Raw genomic sequence first — 15,863 nt, forward strand, 5'->3', positions numbered from 1 at the left:
GAATCTGCGGTGAGCTTGTAAAATGGATACAGAACTGGCTTAGTCATAGAAGACAGAGTGTAACAGTGAAAGGGTGCTTTTATGACTGGAGACAGGTGACCAGTGGTGAGATCGGTGCTGGGAAACCTGTTGTTTGTTAACTATATAAATGATTGAGGTGAACTTTGGTGGCCTCATCAGTAAGTTTGCAGATGATGCAAAGACTGGGGGAGCTGCTGATAGTGAGAAGGATTGCCAAAGGATAGAGCGAGATATAGATAGGCTGGAGACTCGGGCAGAGAAAAAGAGGACAGAGTTTAATCCAGACAATTGTGAGGGGATGTATTTTGGAAGATTTAATTGCAGGATGAAAGTATACAGCAAATGGCAGAACTCTTAGTAGCATCAACATACAGAGGGATCTAGGCATGCAGGTCCCCAGCTCCCTGAGAGTGGCAACACAAGTGGATAAGATGGTCAAGAAGGCATATGGCATGCTTGCCTTCATTGGTCATGGCATATAATGTAAGAATTGGCAAGTCATGTTGCAGTTGTATAGAACTTTAGTTAGGCCACATTTGGAATATCCTGATCGCCACACTACCTGAAGGATGTGGAGGCTTTGGAGAGGGTACAGAAACAGTTTACAAGGATGTTGCCTGGTTTGGAGGGTATTATCTATGAGAAGAAATTGGACAAACTTGGTTTATTTTTACTTGAACGTCAAAAGATGAGGGGCGACCTGATAGAAGTTTACAAAAATATGAGAGGCGGCGTTAGAATGGATAGTCAGGGTTTCCCAGGGTAGAAATGTCAATTACTAGGGGACATAGGTTCAGGATAAAAGGGGGTAAGTTTAAAGGAGATGTGAGAGGCAAGTTTTTTTGCAGAGTCGAAAGTGCCTGGAATGCACTCCCAGAAGAGGTGGTGGAGGAAGATAAAATAACAACGATTTAGAGGCATTTTGACAGATAAATGAATAGACAGGGAATAAGAGTGATAGGGACAATGTAGAGACAAAAGGGTTTTAGTTTAGAAAGGCATCGGTCTGGGGGGGGGGGGGGGGGGGGGGGGGGGGGGCATAAGGCCTGTTCCTGTGCTGTACTGTTTGTCATTACTCTAGCTTGTACTTAACTACTGCTTTAGAAAGGTTTAGTATAACTTCCTTGTTTTTGTACTCATACCTTATGTTTGTCATGGTTGGCTTTGAAGGCATCTAATGAGACAACCCAAAGTGCTCCCTTTGCTGGGTTGTCATGAAGAGCAAGTTGCTTAGATTATTTTTCTTCCTACTGTTCAGGATACAAGATCAGCATCATTGATCTGTGGAAAAGGACAGCTAATTATATTATTCAGTCCTTAAACTCCTGTGAAGAAGTATGCTTGATATCTCTTAAGCCTTCTGAAATGCTATATGGGATAATCTAGTATTTGATATCTATTTGTTCTCCCAAGGCTTATACCTATTACTGAATGCTTCAAAGTTAGTGGGTGGAAAGTCATGGGGATGGACACAGATGTTTGTTCAGTTGAGCCTTCACCCAGAATGCATTGCCTCAGGATAGACATTACTGCAACTGTATATTGTTCGAGATAGAACATAGTCTACATCTGTGTGTAATGTTCTGCTAGTATCCTTCTCTTCTTTGTAATATCCCTGAGATCATTGCCTGCCTGTTCCAAAGCTGACAGCCGCTGTGCCTCCAACTAGAAACGTGGGTCCCTGTTCCACCCTTGCATCCTGTGGGCTTTGTTTTATTTTTCTGCACCACACTCGGTAACAATTCATCATTCATACTTCAGATTTACCTGAAGTATCCTTTCAGATTACTGAGTAAGGAGAAGAATACCAAATGATGGAGTATGCTTCTCTGATGTTGTTTGCTCTTGCAGGTGTAATGGCTTAATCCTTTGCCATTTTGCAGTTTTTCACATCTTGTTTGATTTGTAGCATTTAAATTAAAGAATCACATTTAAATTATGGCACCCAGTTCTTTTCTGCTCCATTTGCTGTCACAACACTATAATAGTTACAGATGAAGTTGGTTTAAATCACCACACATTCATTTGTTGTGGACTGACACATTTTGGTGAAAGGGGCACCAACATCTCCATTCATCATCGTTTCAGAGGAGTGGCCTGACCCCTGTGATGGAGTAGAACACAGGTCAGTAATATACAAATCGAGAACAATGCTCTCACGTGATCCATTTTTAATTTTAGTCAGCTTTAACTCTTGAAATTGAATTGGCAAGTAAATGTGGACTTTGACAGGAAGGATGATGCATTCAGGGTTGTACTCCCTTTCATTGAACAGTTCGATGGAAAATTTTAAGGTATTATGAGGAATTTGTATAGTAGAGAAATTTATTTCTGTTATTTTCAACTTGGAGAACTAAATAACGGTACCTGAAAATTATAGCCAGGTCTTTCAGGAGTGAAGCTAGATAACATTTCCAGATGGAAAAGTTTGGAGAATGCTTGCACAACAGCATTTGAGGTGTGTATATATATGTAATATCATTTTCAGAGTTGGTGCTGTTATGTTTGTGATGGGCTTACAGAACCTGTGTGCCCTAAACCAGATTGTTGCAAGTTAATGTTAATGGAAGATTGATACCGAGGGATTTACACCAGAAGTGAACATTAAAAGGCATTTGCGTGCTTTTGGTTTAGAACAATCAAGGATTGATTTTAGCTTGGAAACCCAGAGATTTAAAGTTTTTTAGGGCAGTTTTTTGAAGAAATGATGATTGGGGTCAGAAGGAATTATTGTTATTCTCTCAGAAAAGAGTATTGAACAGTGTAAAGAAAATGCAGTTACTATGTTATAAACTATCACAACAAATGGGGATTCCTGAAATGTCTGTGTTTCTTCAAAGGAATGGATGCTCAGAAGCACTGAATATAGAATCATAGAATCCCTACAGTGTGGGAACAGGCCTTTCGGCCCAACAAGCCCACACCAACCCCCGGAGCATCCCACCCAGACCCATCCTCCTATAACCCATCTAATCTACACATCCCTGAACACTATGGACAATTTAGCATGGCCAATCCACCTAGTCTGCATATCTTTGGACTGTGGGAGGAAACTAGAGCACCTGGAGGAAATCCACACAGACACTGGGAGAACATGCAAATTCTACGCAAACAGTCACCCAAGGGTGGAATCAAACCCGGGTTCCTGGCGCTGTGAGGCAGCAGTGCTAAGCACTGGAGATAGTAGGAACTGCAGATGCTGGAAAATCTGAGATAACAAGGTGTAGAGCTGGATGAACACAGCAGGCCAAGCAGCATCATAGGAGCAGGAAAGCTGACATTTCGGGCCTAGACCCTTCATCAGAAAAGGACTGAACCACTTTATCACAGGAGTTTTATGGTGAAATTTATTGCATGGGTTGGATTTTCAAAATGGCTTTGAATATCGCTAAGAATTTTCTGGGAGTAGAAGACATAACACTGGATTATTTGAATTCTTTGACTAAGGCTGAACTGAGAGAGTTAGTAGATAAATTGAAGATAGAAGTAAAAACAGGATCCCATAATGAACAAATACTAAAAGTGATGATCTAACATTTATAATTGGAAAAGAGGAAACCTGAAATGCCATAGCATTATCTAAGATACAGTTAGGAATGACAAGAAAAGCTTGAATTAAGGAGAAAGAGAGGAAATAGACAAAAAGATGTGAATTGGAAGCTGAGAGAAGAAAATTGAAAAGAAAGAGAAAGAAAAACAAAAGGAAATGGAAAGGCAGGAGAATGAAAGGAAAAGAGACCTGGAAATAAAGCTTGAAATGGAAAAGGATTTGAAATTTTAAAATGAAACTTGAGCTTCAAAGAAACTGGGGAATTACACAACAGGAGTTGGCCATAGAAAGGAAAGAGGTAGTAGTTCAGATGATAATTCTGATTCCAGGGAGGTATTTGATTTAACCAGACATGTTAGTTTAGTGCCTACATTTATATTTCACCTTATTTGGAAAGGTAACTGGACAGACAAAGTGGTCAAAAGACTTTTGGACCTTAATGTTACGCAGTGCTTTGACAGTTACAACTATGACTATGTGTACGTGTTGGCCAGGAAAATAACATGCAGGTTACGAAACTGCTTAAAAAAAATCAATACTCAATGCTTATTAGTTTGCCCTTGAAGCTTTTCAATTAAAATTTTGAAACAACAAGAAAAAAAACCTAATCAGACATTTGTAGATTTTACAAGAAAAAGGAAAATGCTGTGGTGTCATGGTTTCAATCACTGAAGTTAGAGAAAATATTTCAGGTAATATGGGAAATAATGGAAGAATTCAGAAAACTATTCCTGCAACCTAAAAACGTATTTAGATGAGCATCAAGTATGATAGATTCAAGAAGCAGCAGTTCCAGGAGATAGCTATGATGTCTCACACAGGCAGTTACAGGTGGCCAGATGGTCATCTGGAAGTCAGCGAGGAAGAATAGCAAATCTACTTGTTTTAGAGAACAAACAGAAGGGCATCACGTTAATAAACAATAAAGACTGGAACCAAAAAGTGATGGAAAAACAACATTAGTATGCTTTCCTTGTAATAATATTGGACATACCAAAGCTAATTGCTGAAATTTAAATGAGAGAACAATTGCAGTAATAGGAATGTCTATGGCATCAGGAAAGGAAATAAGTATTAACACTATGGTGTTAGAAGAAGCAACATATGTTTTCTTACAATGTTCTAAGAAGTGGAAGATGGAAAATCAGTGACAGTATCATGTTAATATGTTAGAGATAAGATAGACAAGATAAGAGAAAAGGTGAATTTATGGTAAAAGAAATTGTGAAAAGAAATATCAGTATAATTGAGGAATGAATCAGAAATTAAAAATTCAAAAGATGATCTTGAATTAATCAAGTTGGGTAAAACAGGGGTGCGTAAAGGTTAAATAATTTCCTGGAGGATTATATCAAAGTGACTTACAAAGACTATTACTTACTCGTAAATTGATTTGTTTGAATAGGCCAGGAAAAGACTTCGGATGTTTATGACATTTATGTGGAGGATGTGTTATCAATAAAACAACACGCTTGCAGATTCAATTCAAACAAAGTAAGGTCAAGGGAGGGAAGAGATTAAGTTCTTCATGGATGTAGTAACTGGAGCTCACCTATGATGATGATACTAGATAAGTCGCAAAGGTTCGGTATTGATTAACACAAAGCAAATATGGTAACAATTTTTATTTCATGATTGGAGGGCCCTCAAAAGAAATCTGATAAAAGGATATTGACAAGTTCCAATGACAAATGAGGGTACAGAAATATCAACTTTTATAACATTGGATTGACTTTATCAATTCAAAGTCATGCTGTTTGGAATGAAAAATGCACTAGCAATGTTCAAACAGTTGAGTAATAAAACCATTGTGTCTATATAACTGTGTGGTTTAAATAGGTGACATGGTTGCATTCACCCAAATCCAGAAAGAACATTTGTACCACTTTACTGAATTGTTTGATCAGCTTCAAAGAGCCAATTTGGTTTTAGACTTGGCTGAAAAGGAATTTTCCAAAGTGAGTGATTTATTTAGGCCACACTTTAAGACCCTTCCTTACCACCATCAGGACACCACTCCTCAACTCTAAACCTCTGTAAGCACTCCTGACCACCTAACAGTACTTGTTAGCCTGTGATTCACTGAACCCTGGTTATAGATTGAGACTTGTACATTCTTTATCTGTAGCTGAATGTAATCACATATCAGGAACATGGAGTAATAAACTAAGAAGATTATGAAACGCCATCTAGGTTACAATGAACTGCATAGTTCAAAATCCAGGATTTTATAGATTTTGTAGACCTCACCAATTGAACACTGTTACTGAGATGCAAAAAGAATAAATGATCTGGAATTTAATTAATCTTCTCCCCTTGTCACTTCCCCTTCATCCTATGATCCCCTCGATTACAAACATCAAATTATGCTTTTCCTCCCCTCCTCATCTAAATATTACTCCTGACCATTTTTGTCCTCTTTTTCAGGTACATAACAGTGGTGGGATACCATCGATGAATGCTCCATTATTAACAACCTAGCTAGAATATTATTGCTGGCTCAATGTAATTTCTGGGCAATGTAAATACTATGGCTATTATTATAACATAAAGACAGAGATACGAATCAGATCTGACTCCCTATCCCTATATTCACAACACTGTATAATTAAATTACTCATTGACTCTCAAAATTAACCCCAGTAGTTCCCAATCAGACTTTTTGAATAATTAGACTTTATGAATGAGTGTTATGAGACACCAGGTTTATTGCCTAAACAAACATTTTAACAATTTATTAATAATGCAGTAGTTGTTACAGAGCAAATTTAAACCACAAGATAATCTAATTAATATCTAAGATCCGAACCCAATCCTCTTTAATTCCAGGCCCTACTCTCACACAAAGACAGTCAGACAACACGGTTAAGGGATGAAAGAAAAGGAAACAAAGGAGATGTAACTGGCAGAGATAGTAGGAACTGCAGATGCTGGAGAATCTGAGATAACAAGGTGTAGAGCTGGATGAACACAGCAGGCCAAGCAGCATCAGAGGAGCAGGAAAGCTGACGTTTCGGGCCTAGACCCCTCTTCAGAAATGGGGGAGGGGAAGGGGGTTCTGAAATAAATAGGGAGAGAGGGGAAGGCAGATAGAAGATGGATAGAGGAGAAGATAGGTGGAGAGGAAACAGACAGGTCAAAGGGGCGGGGATGGAGCCAGTAAAGGTGAGTGTGGGTAGGGAGGTAGGGAGGAGATAGGTCAGTCCAGGGAGGACGGACAGGTCAAGGGGGTGGGATCAGGTTAGTAGGTAGGAGATGGGGGTGCGGCTTGAGGTGGGAGGAAGGACAGGTTAGGGAGGCGGGGACGAGCTGGACTGGTTTTGGGATGCGGTAGGGGGAGGGGAGATTTTGAAGCTTGTGAAATCCACATTGATACCATTGGGCTGCAGGGTTCCCAAGCGGAATATGAGGTGCTGTTCCTGCAACCTTCGGGTGGCATCGTTGTGGCACTGCAGGAGGCCCAGGATGGACATGTCGTCTGAGGAATGGGAGGGGGAGTTGAAATGGTTCGCGACTGGGAGGTGCAGTTGTTTATTGCGAACCGAGTGTAGGTGTTCTGCAAACTGGTCCCTAAGCCTCCGCTTGGTTTCCCCGATGTAGAGGAGGCCACAACAGGTACAGCGGATGCAGTATACCACATTAGCAGATGTGCAGGTGAACATCTGCTTGATGTGGAAAGTCTTCTTGGGCCCTGGGATGGGGGTGAGGGGGGAGGTGTAGGGGCAGGTGTAGCACTTCCTGCGGTTGCAGGGAAAAGTGTCGGGTGTGGTGGGGCTGGAGGGGAGTGTGGAGCGGACAAGGGAGTCACGGAGAGAGTGATCCCTCCGGAAAGCAGATAAGGGTGGGGAGGGGAAAATGTCTTTGGTGGTGGGGTCGGATTGCAGATGGCGGAAGTGTCGGAGGATGATGCGTTGGATCCGGAGGTTGGTGGGGTGGTACGTGAGGATGAGGGAGATTCTGTTTTGGTTGTTATTGCGGGGACGGGTTGTGAGGGATGAGTTACGGGAAATGCAGGAGACATGGTCGAGGGCATTCTCGACCACTGAGGGGGTGAAGTTGCGGTCCTTGAAAAACGAGGACATTTGAGATGTACGGGAGTGGAATGCCTCATCCTGGGAGCAGATGCGGCGGAGGCGAAGGAATTGGGAATAGGGGATGGCATTTTTGCAGGGAGGTAGGTGGAAGGAATTGTATTCTAGGTAGCTGTGGGAGTCGATGGGCTTGAAATGGATATCGGTTTCTAGGTGGTTGCCAGAGATGGAGACAGAGATGTCCAGGAAGGTGAGAGGTATTATAGATGGTCCAGGTGAACTTAAGGTTGGGGTGGAAGGTGTTGGTGAAGTGGATGAACTGTTCGAGCTCCTCGTGGGAGCACGAGGCGGCGCCGATACAATCATCAATGTTATGGAGGAAGAGGTGGGGTTTAGGGCCAGTGTAGGTACGGAAGAGGGATTGTTCTACGTAACCTACAAAGAGGCAGGCATAGCTTGGGCCCATGTGGGTACCCATGGCCACCCCCTTTGTCTGTAGGAAGTGGGAGGAATTGAAAGAGAAGTTATTGAGGGTGAGGACGAGTTCGGCTAAGCGGATGAGGGTATCAGTGGAGGGGGACTGGTCAGGCCTGCGGGACAGGAAGAAGCGGAGGGCCTTTAGGCCATCTGTATGGGGAATGCAGGTGTATAGGGACTGGACGTCAATGGTAAAGATGAGGTGTTGGGGACCGGGGATTTCGAAGTTCTGGAGGAAGTGGAGGGCGTGGGTGGTGTCACGGACGTAGGTGGGGAGTTCCTGGACCAAGGGGGAGAAAATGGAGTCCAGATAGTTGGAGATAAGTTCGGTGGGGCAGGAGCAGGCAGAGACAATGGGTCGACCAGGGCATTCAGGTTTATGGATTTTGGGAAGGAGATAGAAGCGGGCGGTGCGGGGTTGGGGAACGATGAGGTTGGAGGCCGTGGGTGGGAGGTCACCGGAGGTGATGAGGTTGTGGATGGTTTGGGAGATGATGGTTTGGTGCTCGGGGGTGGGGTCATGATCAAGGGGGCGGTAGGAGGAGGTGTCGGAGAGTTGGCGTCTGGCCTCGGCGATGTAGACTAAATTCATTTAAGCAGACGCATACAATCACCAACATATGGGATTATACCTTACTTCATTTCTGATAACATTGATGCTTACAGATAGCTTCCAGAAGGTTCTGAAGAATATTCATTTAATTCTTATAACTGAAATTCTTTTATCCGAACTTTCAAATTGATGAGATGACAACCAGGGAGCAATCAAATTTTTGTCCTGTAGTTTTTGCAGGTGTAATGCTTCTGAACCAAACATGGTCCAAAAACCAGTTCAAACTCTGGCTTTCCCTACCAGACTGACTGTCTCTCCAAAAGGTCCCAGCTAACATTCAACATCTGCCTTCTGTTTCAGCATAAGGACTCTCTGAAGTTAAAGCATCCAAAGAGCACTTTTTAACAAGAAATGACCTCCAATTAATTTTCAGGCCTGACATCATAAGCAAATATCAGTATGTTTGTTCTTTTTTTCTGAACAAGCTGCTGCTCACAGTCCAAAGATCATCTTCAACTCTCAACTCAAGGTTCACAGCTCCAAACCAAATATGATTAAAGAAAGTGAATAATCAGTGAAGATTCTAACACAATAAGAGTAGGTCAGACACTTGAAATTCTGCAGCAAATAATTCATTAACTCCTTAAAACCTGTTCATCATCTATAAAGCACAAGTCTAGAGTGTGATGGAATACTGCCCACTTGCTTGGATGAATGCAGCTCCAACAGCATTTCAAGAAGCTCAGCACTACCCAGGACAATGCAGCCCACTTGATCGTCATGCTTTCCACCCCGAATGTTCACCCTTCTCCACCATGGATGCAGAATGACACACCTGCAATATCTCCCACGTAGAAGGTCAATGGCAGCAAATGCATAGGTGCACTACCACCTGTAAGATGCCCCCTCAAGCCACAAACCATATGAACATGGGGCTATATCACTTTTGTTCACTGTCATTGGGTCAAAATCCTGGAACTCCCTAATAACATGGCAGGGGTGAGGATGAGACAGAGAAGAGGAAACATTTCTTCTCTCTGAGGGTTGTGAGTCTTTTGAATTCCCTTCCAGAAAAGGCATGAGATGCAGAATCTTTGAATATTTTTAAGACAAATGTGGATAAATTATTGATTACCAAGGGAATTAAAGATTTTTGCGATATAAAGTAATGTAGAGTTGAGGTTAAAATCAGATCAGCCATGATCATATTGAATGGCAGAGCAGGTTTGAAGGGTTTTGTTCCTGTTTTATATGTTTGCACGTGTTCCAACATCAAAGAGACTGCAGCAGTTTAGGAGGGTGGCTCACCAGTACTTTCTCAATAGCAATAAATGCAGGCCTAGCCAGTGATGCCTCCATTCATGAAAGAAGTTTTAAAAGGCAAGTGATGAAGTGCAGAATGCATTTGAGAAAAAAAAAATCTCTTGCTTTGCACTCATTAGCTCCGTACTTTAGAAGGTGGTTTAAAGGCAGTACCTGCAGATGGTGAGACATCAAACATGAGGGAACTGTACCCAGGACAAGGAGCCATGTTAGTGCTGTTCCAGCTCACTGGAGAATGACATCATAGGGAAATGTTGCTGCAGAAACCACAGTGATCACTGATGGACCAGCCAACCGAAGATGCCTAATGGAAGTATATAATGAACACTTTTGGCAGGCCTGTCACATTGCTTGGGCTGGATTTTTCCAATGCGATGGAAAGCAGCAGTCAGGGCTATTACTGGGACCTGAGCCTACTCCCAGGTTAAAAAAAAGTCACTCACTAGAGTGTTTACAGAGATAATCCCTTAGTTGCTATGGAAATACATTCCTGCCTAGTTAAAGGCAGCAAATGGCCTATCAGTGACCTTCTAGTTTGAGAGGAGCAATAGGCCATAATTGAGGTTGCTAAGGTAGATGTTGCTTCAAAATGGTTCTTGACAGGCCATCACTGTGGGATACATGGTGGCTTATGGCTGCCTGCCCAGCCCAGCAGACAGGGAGGGCTTCCTGAAGCCTGGCTCAAACCTCAACCTACCACTTGACCAGAAAGTGAAATTGTCTGCCACAGCACGCAGTTGAGGACAAGCCATTGAATGTTTTCAAGAAGGAATTAAATATAGTTCTTACGGCTAAAGGGATCAAAGGAAGTGGGAAGAAAGCAGGGACAGTGTACTGAGTTGGGTGATCATCAAATGAAATCAGCTATTATGTGATTAGCATGCTCAAAGGGCATTAAAGAAGGAGATAGAACAGATATATACATAAAGTTATATTGATTACAGCACAAAGACAAGCTATTCAGGTTGATTATACATATTGGTGATTATGTTTCATGCAAGCCTCCCACCACTTCTCTTTTACAAATATTATCAGCAAGTATAGATCCCAAGGATTTTACAGAGATAGGGAACAGTGGGATTTAATTGAACACAGTTGGACACACGGATAAAGATTTAAAAATTGAAGCTTAGCTGCCAATGTAGGTTAATGAGCACAGGGGTGATGGGTAAGTCGGGGTTAGGGAGATCATGTTACTTGGAGCAAACTATTGAATGATGGCAACGTGGGAGACTAACCAGGAGAGTATTGGAATACTATAGTTATGTTTGGAGGTAACAACATCAGGAATGAGGTTTAAGTATAAGAGGCAGGAATGGAGACAGGTGACATTACAGAGAGAAAAGTGGACAGTCTTTGCAATGGAAGGGGTGTGCTGTTTTGGTTGGAAACTCTATTCAAACAGGATGTTAAAGTTTCAAATAATGTTCTTAAGACTAAGGCAGAGGCCAGAGAGGAGGATGAGATTCATGATAAGTGAAGGGAGTAGATGGTGGCAGCCAAATGTGGTGGTTTTGGTATTTCCAATGTTGAACTGGTGGAAGCTTTAACTCATCTAAAACTCCTTATTCAATGTACCATTTGACAATTCAGAAGCAGTGAAAGGATCAGGTGAGGTAGAGCTGAGTGTCATCAGCATACATGTGAAAACTATTGACATGTTTTCATTTTATTATTTCTGTGTAGTATGTAGACGAGAGATACAAATAAGCTCAGGCTAAATACTTGACGAACTCCAGAGATAATGGAATAGAGTGAGAAGAGAAGCCATTGCTTTAAATTCTCTAGCTAGGAATGGCTATGTTGGAATGGAGTCAGAGGAGGGCAATCCATCTTAGCTAGGTGACCAAAGCATTGATGGAGAATGGTGTGCTCAACTTGTTATGTGTTAATGAGAGATCAAGTAGATTCAGAAGGGATGGAGTCTCATGGATATAGTAAGATAATGTCATTTGTGATTCTGATTTGTACTATTGTGATTGAGATGGGAACTTGATCAGAAGATTTCAAACATGGAGTTGTGGGACATTTAGACATGGATTTAGAGAGTGAACCTATTTGAGAACTTTGAATACAAGATGGAGATTGGAGATGGACAGCTATTTTGCAATGCACAAGTTACATATGAAAAGCAGTTATGAGCTACTTGCTGACTGAGGTCACTGGTAACTGCTGTAGCAGTCTGAAGAGAGGTGATAACATTCAGGACTGAAATAACCTTGACGGACACTGGAATTTGGCTGGATCTCAGCTGGAAGCATGCAGACATCACTTGTCACAACTTCTATCATTAATCAAACATTTAGCATGTGTTCGTCCTCACAACAATGAAGACATTTTTCCATTGCAACTTCAACTTCTCGTTAGCAATGACCTGAAGCTTTATGAGAACTCTGTCTGCTAAATTTTCTAATTCTTCAGCCATATGGCTACAGGTCATGCATCTTGAGCAAATTTTTCCTGTGCATTTAGCCTATTCAATATTCCTAAAGCCCTCAATGCACTGAGTATGAGTGCACCTTCAAACTGAGGTGCATATCCTGGAATTTTACTACAATTGCATAAAGGCTCATATTTCATCATGAATAACCTTTACTCACCTCTCTACTCTGATCCAAACAGCCAGCACATTATTGAATATTTCAGATTAAACAAAAGGAAAAAGAAATAAAGATGCATTCTTTCAATGCCATTATTTACAACACAATGCACAAAGACACAAACCCGATCCTGTTTTGCTGTATCTTGTGGAAAACATAGAGATCAGCATATTGTCCTGATAAACCTTGATATAAATGAAACAAAGCACAAAATACAGCATACTCCCCTTGTCAATTCAGATAAAAATAAAAATTGAAAGGTATTCTGGTAAAGCTGAAAAAGAGCAAAACAAAATCTGCCTTTGAAAACTTGGCTAAAATGAAACTATTGCAGTGTTAAGAAGTGTTTTAGTGAAAGTTTCATCATTGTTGTGTCTACATGGTGGATGTGGTGCATTGCAACAAACTTTCTGTCTGTGTGAATCCCATATCTTTTAAGTTGTTTCCAATTTTTCTACTCTGTTACATCCTACTGCACTTTTTCAAAAATATAATATAGGCTGGTCAAAATACTTATGTAATTTGTTTTAAAAGGTCACAAACATTTTGGACTGCAAGTCCTCAGCACTGCCATCATGGCCCTGGAATACAAGACAAACAAGACAAGCAGAACCAAGAATACAGGTGAGATCCATGGGCCTGTCCCTCTTCTCAAAATCTCAGCTGATGATGATTTCCTAATGAGGACTGAGGTAGGTCGAGCTTCAATTCACTACAGACACGGCGGGCAACTTTAGAGAGAATATTGTCGAGTGACTTACCTTGTCAGGTAATTACTTGCATCATCCTGCCTACTACGCAACCACTTGGATATCAGGATGATAGACCACAGAATTATTTCTTGGAATAGTTTGTCAAGGGTGATGGTCTGTCTCACAACCAATGACCTACCCTTAGCATCTGTACCACCATTTACCATATTCATTTATTGATCCATGTCCTGGTTCCTCTTCCAGAGGAATTTCAACATAACATTGGCATCTACAGCCAGCAATTGAATCAAATAATTCCATTTTGTCCTGAAGTTTCTGGTTAATGGCTGAGGGTGTATCATTGCGTGGATCCCAGGCCATGCACTCAAGGCGCAGAATATTTGGGGAAAGGGTTGAATGGGGATTGAGATGTCCCAGTATTTCTCTTCAATTAGACACTTCAGAAGGCCATAACAGAGCCTGGTAAATAACAAACTCAGCATGCTCGTGGCAGAGGCAGGGCCATCCCATAATCCAGCAGAAACAGAGCATTCACCACAGGCAGTGCTGACACACTTGCTGCTCCCATATGGTTCATAAAGAAAAAGCTATTTGGAGATCAAAGTATCTGACTCAACTGCTTTAATTTTAATAACAGACAATTAAAGACCAGCAGAAAGAAAGGTATAGAGGAAATTGACAATGATTACGCTAAAAATGAAGAATTTTTGCATTGAGATTTATTTTTTACTGTACATTTTCTGTGTTCTGATGCACACAATGGTAAATTCTTGGAGTAAGCTCTCAGTAAGAGATTAAAACTTCAGAAAGTCTCATATTAAAAGATTAAAGTTCCTGGACACAACTATGCACCAATATAATTTATTTCTGGAAGCGAATGAATTCTGTATTATAGTTGTTAATTGTATTATAGTTATATACAATTCAATTAGATAGAGCAGCTAATAACATTTTAGAATAGAAAAATAATGAAAGAACTACTTAGTTTTGAAGGAGTGTAAATTTTCAATTGTCTCAATGAAGAGAAATTTAACATGAATTTCTTTAGCATCAGCAAGTTAAAAATTATTTTCAATACACTTGACATAGGCCTTTGTGTTACCAGAAACACCTATAGCATTTTCAAAAATTATTTTTGGATGCTTGAAGAATTGCGGAGATTAGGGTGTGCTTGCTAAAATTATTAGTATCCATTCTAAGCACATAATTTTGTGCACAATGTATAATAAAATGAAATGTATCAAATATACTTTATCAACATTACAGGTCGAGAATTAATGTGGTCAAAAGTGGGTATGCAATCTTGGAAGATGGATTTTGCATGAAAGTAATACATTTCTGAGTACTCCCTGTGGGTGAAACTATGTAGCCCTACATTCAAAACATTGAATATCCAAACAACAATAGATACTGGCATAAAGCTGTACTACTTAACTTTTTTAAAAAAAAAATCTACAATCCTCATAATTTTAAGCAAGTTGCTGATTATTTAGACAGTATTAGACAGGAATTTATCCATCAAGGAATTTAAAACTGACCCTTTATATATTCTATATGTAATGCTGGAAAATCTCCATTTTGATGGAAATCTGTAAATAGTAAATCACTACATGCTTTCCACATTTTCCAGTGTATTAAAAACATATACTTAATTTAATCACCAAAGTGATTTTCTAGCCATTTACATGTGACTCGACTAATGTTTTCTATTATTTCTTGTTACTTAGGATTTACGTATTTTATCTCACTGAAATGTTTACCCAGTATACTTGGTAACATAAGACATGTCTTTTGTTTTGAAAGATAAACATGTCAATGTCAAAATCTATCCTGAATATTTTAAGGCATCAATAGACTTTCCAGATTCTGATTGTATTACGTTTCCCTTTCTTGGACAGAACATCCACAATGTCATTAGTAATCTTTTTTGAGGTATTAACATTTCTAATAATGTTGTGACACTTTTCTGCTACTCACATTTCTCCTTGGAAAAAGAATCACAGAATTTTTTTAAAATGTTTATCACAAGGAAAAATATGCTTTCAACAGTTTGACAATGATGATACACATAATGTGAGTCACCAGTTCTGCAAGTTGTAAATCCTTGGTTCCCATCTCATAGATTAAAGTAGTAGGACACATCAGGTACATTTTGAAGGTTTTGCCACAGTTTTCTGCCATGACAATATTTTAATGCATTAAAATTACACATATATATTTGTTGTCACATCTCTGATGACTTTGGAGGACATGGTTTTGTAAAGATCTCCCATTTTGTATGTGTAAAGCAGTTAAGAAAATGCTATGTTTTTTTTCAAAAAAGAGATTGCATTCTGTTTAAAATGTGTTGGTTGCTGAGTAAACAGAACTAGAAGGAAATCGTTTCAATCTAGCAAGTGATTTAGGCTAAGTGATGTAAATTGTAAAACAAGGCAGGGCAGGTAATTTTATTACACATAGCTTTAGGAGAGAAAAACTGAATTTTTCCACTCAGAATAAACTGTATTACATTCATGATGGATTGGGCTACATATGATTTTTTTTTGTATAGTCTTATATTTCTTCCAGTGGAAGAAAATGTGTGTATCATCATGT

The sequence above is a fragment of the Rhincodon typus genome, chromosome 5, assembly GCF_021869965.1.
Source record: "Rhincodon typus isolate 14 chromosome 5, sRhiTyp1.1, whole genome shotgun sequence".
Classification (NCBI taxonomy): Eukaryota; Metazoa; Chordata; class Chondrichthyes; order Orectolobiformes; family Rhincodontidae; genus Rhincodon; species Rhincodon typus.